This window comes from Maniola jurtina, chromosome 23, assembly GCF_905333055.1.
Source record: "Maniola jurtina chromosome 23, ilManJurt1.1, whole genome shotgun sequence".
Taxonomy (NCBI): Eukaryota; Metazoa; Arthropoda; class Insecta; order Lepidoptera; family Nymphalidae; genus Maniola; species Maniola jurtina.
The window spans coordinates 587,590-609,459 of record NC_060051.1 but is presented as its reverse complement, the minus strand read 5'-3'; the positions used below and the strand labels follow the sequence as shown (position 1 = coordinate 609,459).

The following is a 21,870-nucleotide window of genomic DNA, read 5'->3' as shown; positions in this document are numbered from 1 at the left end:
TGAGAAAATGTGAGTCGCACGTGTTCAAAATAGCCTTCTTTTAGTTTCCTTCTAAAAGATAATAATGCATAATATCAAAAATGATGAAAAATTTGCTGGAATTAAGAATTCTTTGATTTTCCGGGATAAAAGTAGCGTTTGTGTTAATCCAGGGTATAATCTATCTCCGCTTCAAATTTCAGCCAAATCCGTTTCGGAGTTTTTGCGTGAAAGAATAACAAACATATACATACAAACATATACGCACACACAAATACAAATTCACACACACACAATTTCCACGGGATTTTGTAAAACCTAATCGAATTCGAATGAAGTCGCAGATATCGTCTAGTAAACTAACTTTTATGTCATTTATAACGTAGACCGCAGTCATAATAAAAAGTTAAAAAAAAAACACCGGCCAAGTGCGAGTCAGACTCGCACACGAATGGTTCTGTACCATCTTAGAAGAAATAACACTTTTTTTATTTCTTGGCGACCATTCTAAAGTTATTAGTATTTGTTGTTATATTCACAGAATGTGTATTTTTATTGCCGCACAAATACCGTGAAATTTTCAACTCTCTACTTATTACTACAGTTTTACGATCTCGGTTCATGAGATACGTCGCGCTGACAGATAGACGAACGGATGGACGGACGGGCGGACAGCGGAGGCTTAGTGATAGGGTTCCGTTGGCATCTTTGAATAAATGAATGATTTATTCAATACAATGTGGGTACAATATGTTGAAATAATGTCTGATGAGCCTTATACATTTTACCACTGTAACTGGTGTTTGAATATTACCTTAATTAAATTAAATAAAAATATAAGTCAAGACTAAAATATTAAGTTAAGAAAGATATAATTAGACTTTACACCTTCGGATACGGACCCCTAAAAATAACCTTTAAAGCAAACCTCGCAATAAATTGCGTAACCCAAGACATCTATAACTCGGTAATACTTTACTGTTCCAGTTAAGTGTGTCATGGCAATAAAGTTGGCGGATTAGAGTTAACTAGCTATGTTTATTGATGTGCAATTTACAAAAAATGCATTTACTTTTTGGATTCGAGTCAAATAACGTTATAAGAAGTATAATAAGAAGAACATAACGACTTTAATGAATAGCGGGGTTCACAGTTCACATCGAGCGAGGCAGCTTTTCTTAGCAACTGGCTAGCCGACATAACCGGCGGTGTTCACACTATACAACATGGGGTTATTCAAGGGGCGGACCAACAAATTCCTGAAAGGCCGGCAAGCATCGGTGGTTCCTCTGGTGCTGCAAATGTTCATGGACGGTGGTGATCATTATGAGGTAACCTACCATTAGGTGGTTTTGCGTTCCGGTACGTGTAGAAACCAAAAGGAGTATAAGTTTGATGAAAAACTGCCAAACCCCTTCCAGATTAACCCGCTTCCATCTTAGACTGCATCATCACTTACCACCAGGTGAGATTGCAGTCAAGGGCTGACTTCTGACTGTATCTGAATAAACAAAATAAAAATTTAGAACCTCGATAGCTCAACGGTTGAGGGGCGGACTGAATTCCGAAAGGTCGGCGGTTCAAACCCCAAGTGTTGCACTATTGTCGTACCCACTCCTGGCACAAGCTTTACGCTTAATTGCAGGGGAAAGGGGAGTACTAGTCATGATAAGCATGGCTAATATTCTTATAAAAAAACAAGATGCAGGACGGGCAAGTAATATAATATATACAGGATGTTTGGTAATTAGTATATAATGACGATACGTACCCATGCTACTTTGATCTGATAAACACAATGCTGAAGTATAATGACGAAATAAATACGTGTCGTCATTATATACTAATTACCAAACACCCTGTACAATAATATGTCTTCCATGACATTAGAATTAATTTTTATTATTAGACATTATATTTCATTTTATATTATATTTCATTCTATTTGATTACTGTAATTGTGTAAATATTGCATGCCGTAAGGCTGGCTGTACTTACTATAAGCTTAGATTAAGACCAATGTGTATAACCCAAATTTGCAATAAATTAATTGATTGATGATTTTCTTGCCAAATCTTCTCAATAGAATCTACTTTCCGAACCAGTGGTAGTCTTGACATAGGTATCATAAGTGGCACAAGCTGTCCTACATGTAATAGACCTTAGTAATAATATACTTAGTGACCGAATAGGAGTGTTATAGCTGTATGCCGAATAGCTTATTATTCGTACGAATAATATAAGCGTGTGATCTCATTTCAATAAAGTTATGGCTCATGCCAACTTAGCGTCAAACCTTTGACCAAGAAATTCTAAATCCCACTTTTTGTTATTCAAAGCAGGGCTGTCAAAACGTCATCTGGGCGCGATTTGACCTTGAATCAGCCAAGAAACCGGGTGAATAATATCTTAGCCTCAAATTAACTGAGATTCGTTCAACTACCCGCGCCGTCGGGTCTCGGAAAACTCTATTCTATAACGTCCTATCTGCAAATTAGTGTTAGGCAAGTTTAGACGTTGTTACTTCGCTTTGAGGTTGGTTTTGCGGCGATGGCGCGGTCGTCTGAGGGGTGTGTGGCGGGCTCGGTCGGAACGTCCTCTAAGAAAATGGAGACAATACGATTATAGTAGGGTAGTATGAGGGAAAATTCTAGATTTGGTTTTTTGGATTAGAAATGTTCAGTTAGCTTATAATTATTCCTAAAAAAATTGCAAAATTTTAGCAATGATTGTATGAAACACTAGCGGCTTTGCACGGATAGCTTAATACAAGTTTCGTCTTATTCTAATCTTTTTTTTTAAATTATAGCATGTCACTCAGGAATAATGTACCTTTCTCCTGGTGAAAGAATTTTAAAAATCGGTTCAGTAGTTCCAGAGATTACTTCCTACAAAAAAACTTACAAACTTTACCTCTTTATAAAATTAGTATAGACTAGCTGATGCCCGCGACTTCGTTCGCGTGCATGTAGGTTTTTTAAAATTCCCGTGGGAACTCTTTGATTTTCCGGGATAAAAAGTAGCCTATGTGCTAATCCAGTGTATAATCTAACAGTAATCTAATCTAATCCAGTGTAACAAACACACACACACACACACACACACACACACACACACACACACTCACACACACACACATCCACACACACACACATACAAACTTTCTCCTTTATAATATTAGTGTGATTAAAAATGCATCATCATCATCCCCCACCCATCGCCGGCTCAATACTAAGCACAGATTTCTTCTCAGAATTTTATACACAAATACTCTGAAACTTTGTACATAACTAGTTTGTGCCCGCGACTTCGTTCGCATACACAATAATACACAAATTTCAAACCCCTATACCCTAAACCCCCTTAGGGGTTGAATTTTCAAAGATTCTTCCTTATCGCAGATCTCTATATGTCATAATAGCTATCTTCATGTCAAGTTTTAGCCCGATCCATCCAGTACTTTGAGCTGTGCCTTGATAGATCAGTTAGTCAGTCAGTCAGCCAGTAACTTTTCCTTTTATATTATACTAGCCGATGCCCGTGACTTCGCCCGCGTGGATTTAGGTTTTTTGAAATCCCGTGGGAACTCTTTGATTTTCCGGGATAAAAAGTAGCCTATGTGCTAATCCAGGATATTATCTATCTCCATTCTAAATTTCAGCCAAATCCGTCCAGTAGTTTTTGCGTGAAGGAGTAACAAACATACACACACACACACACACATACAAACTTTCGCCTTTATAATATTAGTGTGATTTTTAAAAGATCAACATAGAGTAACTAGTTACCAAGTACCGTTTTGATTTTCAGTTTTCAGAGGCCATGATTATTATTTTTAACCGACTTCAAAAAAGGAGGAGGTTCTCAATTCGTCGGAATCTTTTTTTTTTAGTATAAAAAGGTCATCGAAATATTTTGCATATACCAAAAGCCTTCCCGAATATTATAATGTATAATACAATAATTTAGACGATCATCTTATTACTCACTTACTCCTTTGCTTTTTTAATTTTGCATCCCTCTCTGACCAGTCTGCGCCGCTATCGCGAGCTTTTTAGAGTTCTGTAGAGTCTTTTGAAAACGGTTCTTATTATAAAATAAAGTTGTCCATCTGAATAAAAGTAGAAAGTTTTAAAATCCTAATTGCAAAAAAAATACCCAATTTCGTATTATAAAAATAAAGGAAAAATCTTTAATAATACTAATTTGAGTAAAAAAACTTGTCCAACCAATTTATTCACATTGTATAGTTTATTGTACGCATTTAAGTTTTGTGCTCATTGATGTGTTTTAACCGACTTCCAAAAAAGGCGGAAGTTCTCAATTCTTCGGAATCTGTTTTTTTTTTAATGTATGTTCCCCGATTGCTCAAAGACCCCTGGACCGATTTGAATTTTTTTTTTTGCTGTGGAAAAGTTCAGATAGGTATTTGTGTGCAACATTTCAGATTAGTTTTGCACAATATAAAAATATTACGTAATATGTGAAATTTTAAAACTTTAATTTAATGGTGTGTTAAATTGAATTATAATAGAATGACTTCCATAAAAATTACAAATTACACCACAAAATCTTGCAAGTTTCTCGGCCGAACAGTATCTTAAGTCAATAAAGTCATTACAATTTGGTAGAGCTAAAAAGTGTATGTTTTTGGACTTTAAAAAGCAATTTAAAAAGTTTTTGAAAAACCCCGACTGCAGTTTGCATCTTTTTCAGCCTGTACATCAAAGAGCAATTAATCCACCATATTGATTTTTTAGAAATTGTATGCAGTAGGTATGCACCCAGTGACTCTCGCGCCATCAAGATACATCTAATGACATACTATTCATCAAAATCGGTTAAGCCGTTGACTAGATACGACCGGACATACATATATACATATGGTCAAACATCTGAGTTCCCCCTTTTGGGCTTCGCTGCAGACGGGTAAAAAGAAAAGTTTTACTTTAAGTTACATTATACGGAACACTTGAACCACAAGTCGAACTCAAATTTTTTCCCGAACTTTTTTATTTTTCACATTTGCGCTACACTACTGATTGATAGAGGGGCAGGGAAGGGGGGAAGTAGTACAGTGGACTCCGCTAGATGTCGCTAGTGGTTATTTAAAAGAAAAGCCGGACTTAGGGCGCAACACACTTAACTTTTTAGGGCCATTCCACAGTGAGTGGTTAAACGGGAATTTTATAGGTTTGTAAAATGAAATGACCGTTTTAAATGAAATATGTGTGACGTGGGGATAATATATTTTGGGGAGTATAATTAGGGTTTTCGACTTTCCCGGGTTTCTTGGAGACCATTGACCGAAACAATGTACTGCTATAGCTATAGATATAGCCTTGTTATACCTAGATATAGGCTATGGTGATGGCCTAGTGGTTAACACGTCGGCCTTCTTTTAGTTGAGTCGAGGGTTCGATCCCGTTCTTCGATCACCTCTAACTTTGCGGAGTTAGCTTTACCTGTGAAGAAAAACATCGTAAGGAAACCTGCATGCCTGAGAGTTCTTCATATTGTTCTCAAAGGTGTGTGAAGTCTGCCAATCCGCAATCGGTCAGCGTGGTGGACTGTGGGCAAAACCTTTCTCATTCTGAGGAAAGACCTTTCTCATTCTGATGATGATGATGATTGCTTTATTAATTACCTAATAGCCAAGAAGAGTTTTTTTTATTCAGATACAAGTTGTTAGCCTTTGACTGCAACCTCACCTGGTGTTAAATAATGACGCAGTCTAAGATGGAAGCGGACTAACCTGGAAGGGATATGGCATTTTTTTTTATTTAACCCATACCCCTTTGGTTCCTACACGGGATCGTACCGGAACGCTAAATCGCTTGGCGGCACAGCTTTACCGGTAGGATGGTAACTAGCCACGGCCGAAGCCTCCCACCAGACCAGACTAGCGATTTAGAAATTATAAAATTCCAAACCCCTGCCAGGAATCGAACCCGGGACCTCCCACTAATAAGACCACAGCGCTTACCACTTCGCCAGGGAGGCCGTTACTTTTAACTTTTCGGAGTTAACTATAAATGTAAGGTTTAAGCAATTAAATATCACTAATAGCGGTGAAGAATCTCATCATGAGGAAGCCTGCATGCCAAACTTCCTTGTTCTCTTAAAGGTGTGTGAAGTTTGCTAATCCGTACATGACCAGCATGATCAACTATGCCTATTTTCATTCCATGATGGGACTCGTACTCAGTAGTGGACCATTGAATATGCCAACTTTTGAATACTCTTAGGCATGCAGGTTTTGCTCTAGCCATCATTGTGGGCGTCATCTAGTAGTAAAAAGCTCTAGTTTGAGTCGTCACCATATCGTCACTAAGAAAGGCTACACAGCTCTGCCGGTGTGTCTTGTGCCTAAGTGAGGCTAAGCTGACATTAATTGAAAATAATAATGTTGACAGTTTACATTGCTGCTTGCTTCATAGTCTAAGAGGTGAGTGTAATATTATGTGAAGGAGTGCTACTGTACCTACTATACTTTTTGCTTTGTTTTAGAAAATAATAAGTCAAGAATCTTAAAAATTTGAGCCTCAATAGCTCAACCGGTAAAGGAGTGGACTGAAAACCGAAAGGCTGACGGTTCAAACCCCGCCCGTTGCACTATTGTCGTACCTACTCCTAGCACAAGCCTGACGGTTAGTTGGAGAGGAAAGGGGAATATTAGTCATTTAACATGGCTAATATTATTTTAAAAAAAATATCTCTTTCTGGCCTTGCAATAAAATTACGTAATTAAAAAAAAAAACCCCCGAATGCTAATAAATCGTAAATGGTAACTTAAAAGCTAACAAGATAAAGTTGAAAACTAAAACCCGACTGCGATCGTCTTAATAAACGCTGAAATATTATAGTAAAATTTTTTTTCTGTCGCTTGGTATATGTATTTTAATGTTGTAGTAGATTTAGGGTTCCGTACCTTAAAAGTAAAAACGGAACCCTTATAGGATCACTAATCCGTCCTAATGCGACTATAGTGGAATATTATTCCTGAGTGACACAAACTATATTTCGTTTCAATAAAATTAGAGATTTTTACGAAAATTTTAATAAGCTATCCGTGTGAAGCCAGGGCGAGTGACTAGTAGTAGTAGGTAATTATATGTATATATAGGCCTCGTTTGCCCGAATATAATTGAACTATGATTTTGATTAAAGCCGCCTATTGTTACTAAAAAGCAAGCGAAAATTTTATGCCAGGAAATATGTGTGGCGTCTCTTGGAGTATGATGCATCGCCTGTACATGACGCATTAGCGAGTGCCCAGTTAATTAACCCCGATGCTGTCCCGCCATGAAGCATGGCGACATTATTACTACAATAAACTAGTGCTTGTGTACTTTATTATTTTTTGCCCAGTTATTATGACATTTATACGGTCATTCTTTATATATTTTTTTTATTTTTAGAGATGTTAGCCTTATGTTATGTTAAAAGCTTGATAGCTTAGACGTCAGCCTGCAATTCGGGGTGTCCGGGATTCGATTTCGGACACGCACCCCTGCATTTTCGGAGCTATGTGCCTTTTTAGGGTTCCGTAACTCAAAAGGAAAAGAGGAATTTTTATAGGATCACTTTGTTGTGTGTCTGTCTGTCCGTCATGTCTGTCAAGAAAATCTATAGGGTACTTCCCTTTGACCTAGAATCATGACATTTGGCAGGTAGGTAGGTCTTATAGTTGTTGGTTCTTCTCGGTAGGAACGGCATTCCGAACCAGTGGTAGATTATTTTGACGATTCAAAAGCACTTGTAAAAGTTTAATTGAATAAAAATATTTAGATTTTTTTATGAATAGCACAAGTAAATGAAACAATCCAAAAACCGTAAATTGGTGATATCACAAAAATTGTGTTGCGGAAAAAAATATTTTCAATAATCACATTAACTTGCAGTGTTCTAGGTACATAAAAGTGTTAGCATATACGTATACGATGGTACGGGACCCTTAGTGTGAGTCCGACTTTTACTTGACCAGTTTGTTTTTAATATCACTTTGCCACGTTGGACAAGTGTAGATTGGCAGACGTCACACATTTTTAAGAACACTATTGATAATCTCAGGCATATAGGTTACCTCACGATATTTTCCTTCACCATTAAGGCAAGTGATATTTAATTGCTTAATTATAACTCCGAAAAGTTAGAGATTGAACCTCTGATTTCCCGAATAATAAATGGACGTCTTAACCACCAAGCCATCAAGCTTAGTCAGAGTGGTTGGTTACGCACTCATCCGATCTGAGTTCGTGAAAATACGGATAACCCAACTCGGATATTGCTTACGCACTAATCCGATTTCTGATCCAAATTCAAGTTATTCAGTGGACATCTTTGACATATGTGTAAGTCATACGCCCGATTTGAATTCGAGGCACCTCCGAAATATTGTTACATATGATGGACTCGGAATATCCACTTTTTATTACATTAGAGCAACCGCCGAGTTTCTTGCTGGTTTTTCTCGGTAGGAAAGGCATTCGACGATTTAAAAGTAGTTGTAAAAGTGTAATTGAATAAAAAAAATGAATTTTATCAAAAATGTTGGAACTGTAGGGATTGTACATGCGTCCTCCTAGCTAACGTGGCCTTGGAGTGTCTTTATTCTTTTTAACCCCCGACCCAAAAAGAGGGGTGTTATAAGTTTGACGTGTGTATCTGTGTATCTGTGTTTCTGTGTATCTGTGTGTCTGTGTATCTGTGTATTTGTGTATCTGTGTATCTGTCTGTGGCATCGTAGCGCCTAAACGAATGAACCGATTTTAATTTACTTTTTTTTGTTTGAAAGGTGGCTTGATCGAGAGTGTTCTTAGCTATAATCCAAAAAAATTGGTTCAGCCGTTTAAAAATTATCAGCTCTTTTCTAGTTTTCTTGTAGAAAAGAAGGTTAGATAACCGTTAGGTTCATAATATTATATCATTATTATATCAATTAACAAATGTCAAGCTGTCAAGATGGACGTTGCCTAGATACATAATAATTATTTATTTGAAAATGATGTTTTGGAAAACTCAGATACTTTGGATCGTAGGCGCGGAGTCCAAGAAAATCGGTTCAGCCGTTTGAAAGCTTTTTGAAAGTTATCAGCTCTTTTCTAGTTACTGTAATCTTCACTTGTCGGGGGTGTTATAAATTTTTAATTTACACTTGTTAGACCATGTATTAAAAATTTATTCGTTTCTTTCAAGTGTAGGTAAAACACTTTAAAAAAATTATCAAGTACACTATGTATTTAATTATCAAATGCCATGTATTTTACGTAATTGTCCTAACATGCAAACATGCATGCAATGCATAATTGGATGCCACTTTAGCGTAGGTGTGAACAGAAGTTTCAACACGCACACTTTACTTTTAAAATTGCATTTAAATTGGTGTTAATGCGTCATAGTTCGTCTGCAGATCCTAATCTAATTGTTAAAAATTTTCAAAAGAAAAATAAAACCGACTTCAAAAACCACAAACACTAAAAAGTAAAAAATAACTTTTATTTAGCTACACGTGTAATGTACCTAGGTATGAAGTCGAGCGAGCACATTAAAACAAAATTAGAAATCCAAGAGTGAAGCTCGCCCGACTTCATACCTAGGTACATTACACGTGTAGCTAAATAAAAGTTATTTTTTACTTTTTAGTGTTTGTGGTTTTTGAAGTCGGTTTTATTTTTCTTTTGAGAATTTTTTATTTCACAATTTTTAGTGGCCCACTGTACTATAATATGCTATGCCTAGTTAAAACCCTACTGTTTACTAAGCTATTACACTGATCGCGAGCAATTTGCTCCTATCTATTGAGGAGTTCTGTTCTCCATCTCCGAAGATATTCATCAGATCTTCACCAAATTTATATGGGACCAACTGCACAGTATACTCTTTCAAACAAAAAAAAAATTTCCAAATCGGTCCAGGGGTCTTTGAGTAATCGGGGAACATACATAAAAATAAAAAAAAAAAAAAAATAAAAGATTCCGACGAATTGAGAACCTCCTCCTTTTTTGGAAGTCGGTTAAAAATGGAAAAATAACTCTGGCTTAAGGCTACTTTTTACTCGACTGCGGCGAAGCTCAAAAGGAGGGTTATATGTTGTTGTATGTATGGAGTTATGTAAGTACGTCCATTCGTAACTACTTAACGGCACAACTGATTTTGATAAATAATACGTCATTACAGATTCTCTTGATGGCACAAACTGCAAGCATCAAAACCTGAGTATCTACCGTCGACCTATTTCGGAAGGGCTTTAGAGATGAAAATGTATTATAACTAACTTTCCGGAATACAAAGTAACCTATCATGTCACTCTCCAGGTCTTGAAAGTACCTTACCATGCAAAAATCACGTCAATCCATTGCTCCCTTGCGAGAGCTTGATGGTTAGACAAATCAACAAACAACCATACTTTTGCATTTATAATATGGGTAGTATGGGAATTCTGTAGCTCGCCAATCCAACCGTATGTGGTGCAGGTAGGCCAATAGGCCATACTCGGTACTATCTGTGATAGTACTATGGTCTACTTCTCCTCGGCTGAGCTAAAGGTAAATAAATTAATTGACTTTTCACTTTATTACTTTTTTACCCGACTGCGGCAAAGCCAAAAGGAAGGGTTATGATTTTAGCAGTCTATGTATGTATGTATGTATATGGGTAAGGGTGTGTAATATTATGTGGGTATGTATGTTTGTGTCCAGATTCTGTGTGTTCCACCGTAGCGCCTAAACTACTGGGCCGATTTTGATGAATGAGATGTCAATCGATTCGTCGTAAAGGTCCGGGTGACATAGGCTATATTTTATGCGAAAAAAATTGACCTAAAGGATATTACGTGAAAAAAAGTGGGGGGTCTCCAAAAATCTTTTTTTTTGCTATTGTATCGAGTGGGATGTCAAATGAAAGAGGAAAAAATTCTAAGTTCATAAATGTAAACTACAACATTAAAATATACCAAGCGACAGAAAAACAATTTTACTATAATATTTCAGCGTTTATTAAGACGATCGCAGTCGGGTTTTAGTTTTCAACTTTATCTTGTTTAAAAAGTTCTTTTCAACTACCAAGCCCCTAATATTTTCTTTTATTGGCGTCCCATCTAAATTATTGTCATTTCTAGGACTTTTGATTCAGGGTGAGTTACTTGGCTCTGGAAATAAACGCTATTTTTATTTTGTAAGGGTCTACTAGTCTATTCAGTCGATGTATTTCACTGCTTACAATAAAAAAAGGCAACAACTCAAATTTAAAACTTTTCAAAAAGCATAAGGAGCTGTCGGGCAAAACGGTATAATTGCGTAAATTATTTAGAAGGAATAAAAAACTGTACCTTTTAAGACTTTTTTCCTTGAAAATGAGCCCAGATTTGTATGCAGCGGGCCATAAAAGTTCTGATTAAAAAGAAAAAAGTATTTTGATCAAAAGTGTATTTACACCGTTTTGTTCGCCAGCTCCCTGATTTATACTATCTGAATGAAATAATATAATAACTTCATAACTACTTCCGAATCATTAAAAATTATACCGATATAGAGTGGTTTTTTTTGACTCTTCTAAAAGAGTCGAATTTGAATTGTTCCCTTTTTACTGGAGCCATCGATTCGTAGGTAGGTAAGGGATTTAAATAAAAAACAATGTATAATTACATTATATTTAATTTATTATATACTAAATGTCTTATTTACTACATTTATTCGTTATTGCTTCAATAATTATTGTACTTATTTCTATCATTAGGTGAGAGTTGAAATCTTTATAAAGTATACCTGAATTAGTATAATATGGACAAAAATAGCTCTAGGAAAAATAAGAAATGTGATTCTCTCTATAATCTTCTTTTTTTAAAAAAGGATAAATATTTCACAAGTCCTGATCTATATTTATCAAAAAACATATTTTTTCTGTCATTTTTGTCTTCCTTTTTTTACAAAGCATTAACCTTTTTGAAAACACAGAATATTTGCAAGAGCTCTAAAAATAGTTTGACGAAAAACTGATAAAATAATATTTTCTTATTTTTATCCATGATAAAAATTGTAGAAAATTAACGAAAAAAAATCTATAAAAATAACGCAAAAAAGAACTTAATTGTTATAAATTACTTTAATTAACAATTTATTCAAATAAATTTAAAAAAAAATCACACACGAGTGATTTTGTTGCGTTTTACTTTAATTTGTTCGTTATATTTTTAATTTAATTTAATTTAATAATAATAATTAATTGCATTTACGTCTTTTTGAATCGTATATTGGGCTTAATCTATAAATCTAGATTAATGAATAGGTCCTAGTTGAAATTATTAAAAAAAAAATATCTATCTGCCATGCTTTGTCCGCTTTTACATTTGTAAATACATAGTTATAATCGTTGAAAAACAGTTGTACCTAATACAGTTTGTTCTTCAAAAGTGGATTTATGTATGATACCGAATCTTACGTACGTTATACGTGTAAATACTAGGTACATAATTTGATAAATATTTCTTATATGCTTAATATTAGGATATTGATACAAGACTTCAAACCCATCAAGACCGTCTTCCTTTCTTTATACAATTTTATTTTATTAAATTAATTTCTTCGACTTAAGTCATTTTGATTGACAGAGACCGAATTACCGGTATTTTTGTAGAGTTACAAAAGAATCATTACGTTAACGTTAAAAAATAACAAACATACAACGATAAAACTACAAAAACGTTATAAAACAATAAAAATAAGAATGACCATACATCCATAAACGTTATACCATTATTGATACGCTCTACCTACGAGTATCTCTATCTAGCGATGCCATGTACAAAATAGCATCTTCGCTCGGCGCGAATTTGCAACTAAGTAGGTACCGATAAAAATAATATAACGGTAAATCTGGTACCTATACCGTTATTATTAACATTACATTTTCGACGTAACATACAGAAGGCTTTGGTAGTTTTAACGTTAAAATTTAGTAACGTTAACCATCCCTATTAATAAGTATCCCTATCCCTCCCAAGAACAATTCAATTCTAAAATAGAAAGCCATTATTTATAACTATCTCATAATTATTTAATCTAAATTGAAAACTTTGCGAATCTAAAAGATTTGTAGTCTTTTATCAAACATCCCGTATAATTATATTCATTACAACTAATGAACCTACCCTTTAATATCGTGCAACATGCCATCCCTTAACACCTTTAAATCTCCCCTCATACTTAAAGAGAAAGTACTTTATTACACAAAAGTCAACAAGGTGAATATTATAGAAGTTATTATAGCCTTGTTCACATAGGAAGTCCCTTTTGATACATTTTTCAAGTTAAATATTCATGAGGTACCTAACAGCTCCACTCATTTTACATGACTACCCGAAAAAAGGAATGGAATGTTTCAATTGTTTGAATCAGGGTTGATATAGATATGTATGTAAGTATTTTTTTGCCATAACTTCTAAATTCCTGAACAGATTTTAATGTTTTGGGTATCACTAGAATCCCTGCTTCATCCCAAAAATACTGGCTATAATTTTTTGGAGTTTTTTTTAAATGTGCCATTTTCAAATGTGATACAATTTACTTTTTGGTTAAAAGGCAATCGTGTTTTTATTTCTTTTCATTATGATTTCTTGGTAGCTGAGAAGGATAAGAGTGCGCTGGTACAGTTCCGAAAGAAGTTTGCACCAAAACAGAAATTGGCAAGCGACAGCATTTCTAACTCATTTTCGAAAAACTATAAGTACAGCTTAAAATTTTAATCGTTATTTTTCCCTCTGTGCCAATTTTTGTGTGCTATAATTTAACATGAAAAATAGAAAAAGGATTTTTTCCTATTTGGAAAAGGCTATAGATTAGCATTTAATATATCTATTACTTCAATAACAATATCACATATATATAAATAACTAGACAATAATTATTATTTTATATAATACAATAACAATCAACAATCACCTACGTACATTCGATGATACGACAGCTTATTAATAATTATTAAGATATAGTATTTATATTAATAATGTGCGTAATGAGTATGATCAAGGTAATACTAGAAAGCGCGTAAAGTCATTTCACGGCTACATATTGTGTTAATCATGGTTACAAAACCCTAATCTTAGGCCCACGATCTTACGAAATTTGGACATTACCCAATAATACATAAGTGTGGCAACAAGGAAATTTTGGTAGTTAAAAACCTAATCTCTCGTCCAAGAAGATGGATATCACATGGATATATTTACACATTCAGCGCAAAAAAGGCCCCGATTCTCCAAATCAAACACAAAACATTCTCCGTATTCCGAATAGTGTGGCCAGTTTATTTGCTGAATGCCGAACTACATTATATCATATGCCCGAACTCAAAACATTTGCCGAATCCCAATAGTGGAACCGTACCATTACTGTTAGCGCTGTATAGGTTTACTTACTGGTGTGGACGTTTGGATTAAATGTATTGTGATAATGATACCAATTTTGGAGGTGCAATGAATGAAGCTATTTTTTTCGGTTTTATTTTTCTTTTGAAAATTTTTTATTTCACAATTTTTAGTGGCCCCACTGTACCTATGCTATGCCCAGTTAAAACCCTACTGTTTACTAAGCTATTACACTGATCGCGAGCAATTTGCTCTTATCCATTGAGGAGTTCTGTTCTCCATCTCCGAAGATATTCATCAGATCTTCACCAAATTTATATGGGACCACCTGCACAGTATACCCAAGATATTCATCAGATCTTCACCAAATTTATATGGGACCACCTGCACAGTAAACCCTTTCAAAAAAAAAATCCAAATCGGGTCGTCGAGTAATCGGGGAACATACATAAAAAAAAAAAGGTTCCGACGAATTGAGTACCTCCCCCTTTTTTAGAAGTCGGTTAAAAAGGGATTATTATGATAAACATACCATTGCCACAACAACTTTTCCGTGTCAATATAGGTTACTAGATTTAGATGAAGTTTACTTTGTAGCTTTGAAACGAATTTTCGTATCTATACCTACTGTATCATAACGAAGCACAATAATTATATAAACTATGTCTCTTTTGGTCTCTATTATATCTATTTTACTTCTACACGATATGAGCGACAGATATATCTTTGATGATAGAGCGAGAAAGATTTAATGATAATTTTGTTCATAATTTGCCTTGTTGTGTTACCTTTCTTTTAAAAAGATTAGCCTATATCTGTATCTTAGTTCATTAGATGTGGTCTGGTAATTGTTTGACTGAATTAAATTGAAAACGATTTGTGTTATTCAATTAACGATGTTCGGGTTAAATTTGAACAGTTTTTTGAAAAAAATGACTAATATTCCAGAAATTGTGCTTAGTTGTGGTGAATAAGTTTAGTTTATTCATGTAAAAATGGGCTAAAATAGAATTAAGCCACTTTTACGCTAACCTATTAATTTCCAAATTACAACTAATGAAGACAATATTATAATAATCATTATTATGTTATCTAAGTATACAGTTTCACACACAGACAAAAATATTTTTGGAATATATTTTCTTATTTAATCCTATTGCTTCGATAAAATCAAAAATACATAAAGTTTTGACTAATAGGAGATAGTTTTTACGTATATATGATAGTACAACTTCAAAGTTAATGAAGTCTATACACATTTCAATAATTAAGATTTTTTTGGATTTTTGATGGTAAGAAAAGTTGCTGACGTAAGCAGGATTATTTATATATATTAAATTAATTTATTTTTCAATATACACTTTTTTTGAGATGAGGAGGTGATATTAGTTCAATTTTAACTAGAATGTTAAATAATTCTTTATCATAGATATTTAGATAACAACAGTTTGTCGTATCATAAATATTTGTACACCTATCATCACATTTTGATCTGGATTTACCTAAATAATCACCCAAATCAGTTTACTTTTAAAGATCCAGCTTTTCATAGTACCTATTGATTGAAAACAAGAATCATTGCACCAAAAATTTAACAGAAAAGTAATATTTAGTCAGTTTGCTGACAAAAACGTCATATTATTTTAAAGTTTCAGTTCAAATATTATAAAATACAAGCTTAATTTTCATAGGTAAAAATTAACATGTTTTATCGTAAATTAAATGTGTTCAGATTTAGCTATATTAATAAAAAGCATAATTTTGAAAAATAAAACTAAAAAAGTATCTGTAAAGTGATTTATTTTATTAAGTAGTTCCTGATAAATTATTATTGAAAATGAATAAAAGACCTTATAATTTTAGAAAACATAACAAATTTTGGTATTAATTTGCTTGACTGTATACCTTTAATAAACTTAATTGATAGGCCCAATATGAGTTTTATTCTTTCCCACAGTAAATATTGTGTAAGGGATAATACCAATTACAAACTTGTCGATTTTGTATAGAAATTAAAATGTTGCTCTCGCTCACTAAGCTTGTATACCATATTTTAAAAGATTTAAAGCAGCTACATTCCGATCCACAATAAGCATTAACACTTGATCTGGCTTCAAAACCAGAAGTATGTATAAGAGCATTAAGAGTTTCTTAAAAGTAGTCAACATTTAGGAGTAAAAGGGGATACACATCTACAACAACAGAATAACTCGCGATACAAATACAATCTCTAAAAGGATAAAGACAATGGTTTCGGAATATAAATTTGTAAAGTTATCAAAAACGTCACTAACTTACTGGAAAAAAGATCAACTAACAAGCCCTTAAGACGTCTTTTTTTTTTTTGAGAATGCACACAAACATTCAGAATTAGTTAATAGTTATGATGATTTTAAAACTACTTTTAATATTATATGGTAGTTACTGGTATAATCGGGTTATGGCAGTTTTTGATAATAATTAAGAAGTTAGTGATATTATAAATTTTAATTATGACACTTGAAAATTCGTAGCAAAAGAAAGCTAAAATGCAATTATGTGTTTCAAAAATGAAAATCTTCCAATATTAACTCCCAAACACAAACGTTTTCTAAAATTCAAAGACATTGTTGTTGTCAAATTTTATTGTTTGATCGTCAAATACCAATTGAAGGTAAAAAGTTTAGACTAACCAAGAGGTCTAGTTACAGCTAAAGATGGACTAATCAAACCTAAAAGTGAGGAAGTCTTGAGTATTGCATTTTTAAGATGCATTTAAATATTAAGTAACGTCTTAATTTAATTGAAAGCAAATTAATTCAAGAATTAAAGTGCTCATTGCCCCACAATCTAAAGATTTTCACTAACTTGACGATATTGTCTTAGTCCCTGTACATTATGTTTTCAGATTTCGACGGATTTCTGACGTCGTATCTAAGAATCTTTTGAAGAATCAATGTTCTTTGAAGAAAAGGACGGCTACTTCCAATCTAATTCTTTTAGTTCTCTATTTAACGTTACTTTCTACATTATCATACCTTTTGTCTTTTACTTTTTAGATTTGGTTTCCCTTTTTATGTGCAATGATCGTTTTTCTGCTTTAAGTAAGAAAATTTATATTAGCTTTAAGTCTTTTTGTAAGAATTAAGAATATATTACGTGTTGCAATAGCTATGGCTGACCGTACATTTTATTATTACTCGTATAAAAAATCTAAAAGAAGTTTTAAATTGTACTGAATGATTTTAAAAAATCCCAACATTGTTGAAATAAAATCAGTTTTTCAGATTTCAAATGACGTTACTTGCATATAGTATTATTAGGATATTTTATATCTTTACAGTAACTAAAGTATAGCGTTATAAAGGCGTCAATTAACATTACTGAAAAAGTGAAGTGCATAGTGATTGAAATCAGAATCATATTATTCGCTAAGCACATTACATTTACAAAATATATAATTTATATTAATTCCTTAATTTTATTTGCTAAGTTCGTTAAACGTAATATTGTCTAAATTACGTCGCTTAATACTCACAAATATGTTTAGCGTGATACAAGTTACGAAAAATACGAGTAGCTATAGCGTAGTGATTTTTATTTTATCCGATATGTCAGGCAGTAAAGTCTCTAGGCCACCAAATATTGATAAAATAAATTTGCCATAAATGCTATTATTACAGTACATTTTATAAAATTCATAGATTGAAACAATTACTTAACCTATTAAAATAAAAAGGTTCAAAAGAGGAGCATACGTAGGTTCTTCGAGGGATATAAGATACAGGGAACCCAAACCCCGGGCACACATTGATTTTATCTTTTTTTGAAATCTTGGGCATTAGCACTAATCATTCAAAGTGAATAATTGCTAGATAGGTGCGGCAATTATTGATCGATTATAATAATTAAACTGGCCTTAGAAATAAAAATGTGTTTGCCATCAAAATAGTTAAACTTACATTGCTTTTAGCAGAGATATTAGAATAATTACTTTTAGATACTTTAATTAATTTTTGTAAACTTACTGTAATACTAGATGTTGCCCACGGTTTCGTCACCGTGGATTTTAAATTTTAAAAATCCGGTGGGAACTCTTTGATTTTCAAACAGTTATTCTTTCGCATTTATAATATTAGTATGGAAATATGGATATGGATTTCAGATTTCAAAATTTTCTTAGACTCTATAATATGATATTTATGGCAATCAAACCAAATCACATTTTAAGCAGTACAACATGTAGGACATAAAAATTCTTAGGATAATTCTAAACCTAGACCCTAAATAAGTGTTGCTTGCGCTACTAAAAGCAAACTTAAATTACTTCCTCATTTAATGGCTTAAAAGACGTATACCCCTGAGGTATTTTAGAGTTTCCATAACATATTTAATTATCTCATATAACTTAACTAAGCTTTCATCAGACGCAAGAGGAACATAAATTTAGCTTAATATAAAGTAATTAGGAATTTCGAAATAATCGTTTGAGCAAAGAAGCATAATACGCACATCTTAGATTACTCTCTAACACGCTAATTTAAGTCTAAGTTAAAAAATTGACAGCGTTTTCAGTTACTTTACAAGTTACTGTACCTATAGCAATCATGTTTTGATATAAAAAATGTTTTATCATAAAAATAATTTCATAAACAATGTTATTAGAATGGTATGTAAATTTTTATCTTTATTTTGTGTTTCCACAAAACATTTGAATAACTTGCACTTTAATGATATAAAATATCACGTTAATATATAAATATTTTTTGCCAATGGAAAAATGGCAATAACATTAAACAAAGTGATTTTAATCAGAATAAAGATATAAACATTTTTGACATAACTATAGGAAATAAAAACGATTGCTAGTAATACAATAACTTCAAATGAAGCTTACACATTGAGAATAGTATTTGAAAATTTACTTATTGATTATTGTTTTGAATCACACTAAAGATCTGCACTTCGTGACACCAATACAGATACATCGGAGGATAATAATAGGTATAATAGATAGGTATATTTAAAATTGATTTTAGAATAAAAAGTTATTCTATAACAATTATTTATCGATTTCTATACAGGACGTTAATAATAATACAATTAAAAGTATTTCCTAATGTATTGATTGTATTATCCATTTGTAATCTCTCATAGATGAAGTAGGTATACTGGGAATTTGATAAAATTTATATTTTTAATACTACCTTGTTACGATTTATTTAGGTATTTATTTAAACTACTTTTATTTATTAGTGAAATAAGGAAATATATTTTTAGTCTTTTATAGTTTAGAGCTTTAAGTATATAGATACACATTTAGCAGGCTTAGACTTTGATAGCACACGGAAGAGTTACATTAATATTTATTATAATAATTATATTAAGGATACTAATATTATTATAATATCTTATGCAAAAACTGATATAAAATATACTGCTATAATTATGCCCTAAGTCAATGATTTCTAAATAAGTTACGAATTTGAAATTAGTGCCTTTGCATACGATAACATTTCTGCACTTACTCGAATCAACAGTGTGCTTAGAATTAAATTTTAGGTCTCACCAACGCTGATAAGATTCGAGATACCTTGATTTAAAGTCAAAAATTCAGTCATACGATTTTAATTTTACAAAGTTACCACTTGGAGCGCTGGCTGTAGATATAATATGAATGAACTTAAACTTTAAAATTAGCAAATTAAGTCCTACTTTACTTTAACACAGACTCGAAGTCTTTCAACGTTTGTGTGATGTAAAATCTTATACTAAGCACACAGTGCTGCTTAGTTTAACTGATTCAGTAATCGTGCGCAAAATTAAAGATTGTAACAGTGCCTGCGTCTACGACATTTTCGACGTGTGCAAAGGCTTTTAACAAAAATATTTTGAAAATCTCGAACAGAGCAACCTATGTAAATCGCGTTGCTTATTGGTCCTATTTTATTGTTATAATGACGTTTTCAATTGTGTCGTACTTCTAATAATTTTCAATAAGTTTAAAATAAATCTATTATGATACTCCCTAATCTAGAAGAGAATTGAGTTAACAATCACGCCATATCACATTCTTGACAACAAGTATTTAAATATTTTCATTGCATTATTTTCTCTACGTTAAACTCTTCTACAAAATCAAAAAGGTGTTCTATCAAATCATTGGGATTATACAACTATGCTAGATATTTATGCCTTATTTACATAGCGCGAGACACGACAGCGTTGACATGTATTGAATATTATGACGTGTTGTATGTGCTTGCATTTCAGGAGTTTCAAAGTTACGTTCAACACACCTGATGGGAAGTGAAGATATTGTGGCCTAAAATGGGACGTGTTTGCCTAGAAAGTGTCTATTAAGATACAGTTCTTGCAATTCACGAAGGCGAGTAGCTTATGCTTGTGTTTAAGTCGTATCGGTATAAGTAAGGTACACTAAATGTGTGCGTTTGCGAGCGCTGGCTCGCGACCGATTGGTCCAACATGCACGCACACTTACGCAATGCCCATGTTTACAAGTAAAGTTCACTCGCCTTCGTGAATTGCAAGAAGTATACCCGGAATAAATAATATGTAGGAGCTGATCTCGGAAGGGTATTCCAAACTCTAGTCATGCGTAGAAGGAATGATGACGCGAAGGTATTGGGCATGTAAGAGGTGGAATCTTGTTCGGTATCTTACAGTACGGTGGTAAAAAAGTGATAGGGGTAAAAATTGAAGAGTTCCTGAGCGCACTCTCCGAAATAAATTCTGTAAAACAAAATAAGCAAGCAACCTTGCGAATGAGATCCAGACTCTGAAGTTTTGCCGAGTCCCCTACCTCGACGTGTTTTAGTTGTAATCTGTCAGGTCATTTGTACAAACTGTGTAAATAAGGCAATAGATATATTCGGTGCAGTTAATGGAATTTGCGTCTTATAAATTATGTTTTCAAATTTCCGAGGTGATGATTCTATTCACTAAAACTCTTCCAAGACAACAGTTTATAACGATTACAATACTTTAATTTTGAAACAATTTTCTCACACTCTCCACAACCTTAAAATAACTGAAATTCATCCCGTGCGTTAAATTTTGAGATCAATTTAATGTAATCGCAATCATTCCAAATGGTTAACTCTCTTCTTTGGTTAAAAGATGGATTATAGTAAATTTGACGTAGCCAGTTCTGACTGTAAATAAGGTCTATGAATGTGTGAGAAATTTTCAAATTCCAAGTATTTTATCACATCTTGGACCCCAGATAACATTAAATTGTCAATAGCAATCGTAACTAAATTGTTAAAAAATAGTTTTATCTTCTCTGGTACTAGGTCTTAGGGCAACAAAGCAATCTTACACTATGGGTGAACAAAACTCCTTTTCAAGGATAACAAGCGATATTAACAAATGTCTTTTATTGAGGTAATATTTAATAATATTATCGTCTAAATAACTAGCAACTTATCCATTTTGTGCTACGATTCGTTGGGCGTTTATAGCACACTCACTTTTAACTATACCATTAATTTTATACACGACTAATTTATGAGTATCATGACGTGTTA

The 21,870-nt window shown here is 33.1% G+C and overlaps 2 long non-coding RNA genes across 2 annotated transcripts; one reads left to right on the top strand and one right to left on the bottom strand.

Moving 5' to 3' along the window:
* Window positions 1-405: 405 nt before the first annotated feature.
* LOC123877299 lies at window positions 406-20,803 on the bottom strand. The gene is made up of 3 exons (XR_006798558.1): window positions 20,689-20,803; window positions 12,408-12,412; window positions 406-445 (listed from the first exon to the last, which is right to left on the bottom strand). It is a non-coding gene; the product is annotated as an uncharacterized LOC123877299 (long non-coding RNA).
* Window positions 6,835-20,825, top strand: LOC123877297. Its single transcript, XR_006798556.1, has 3 exons — window positions 6,835-6,844; window positions 7,080-7,085; window positions 20,691-20,825. It is a non-coding gene; the product is annotated as an uncharacterized LOC123877297 (long non-coding RNA).
* The last annotated feature ends 1,045 nt before the right edge of the window (window positions 20,826-21,870 follow it).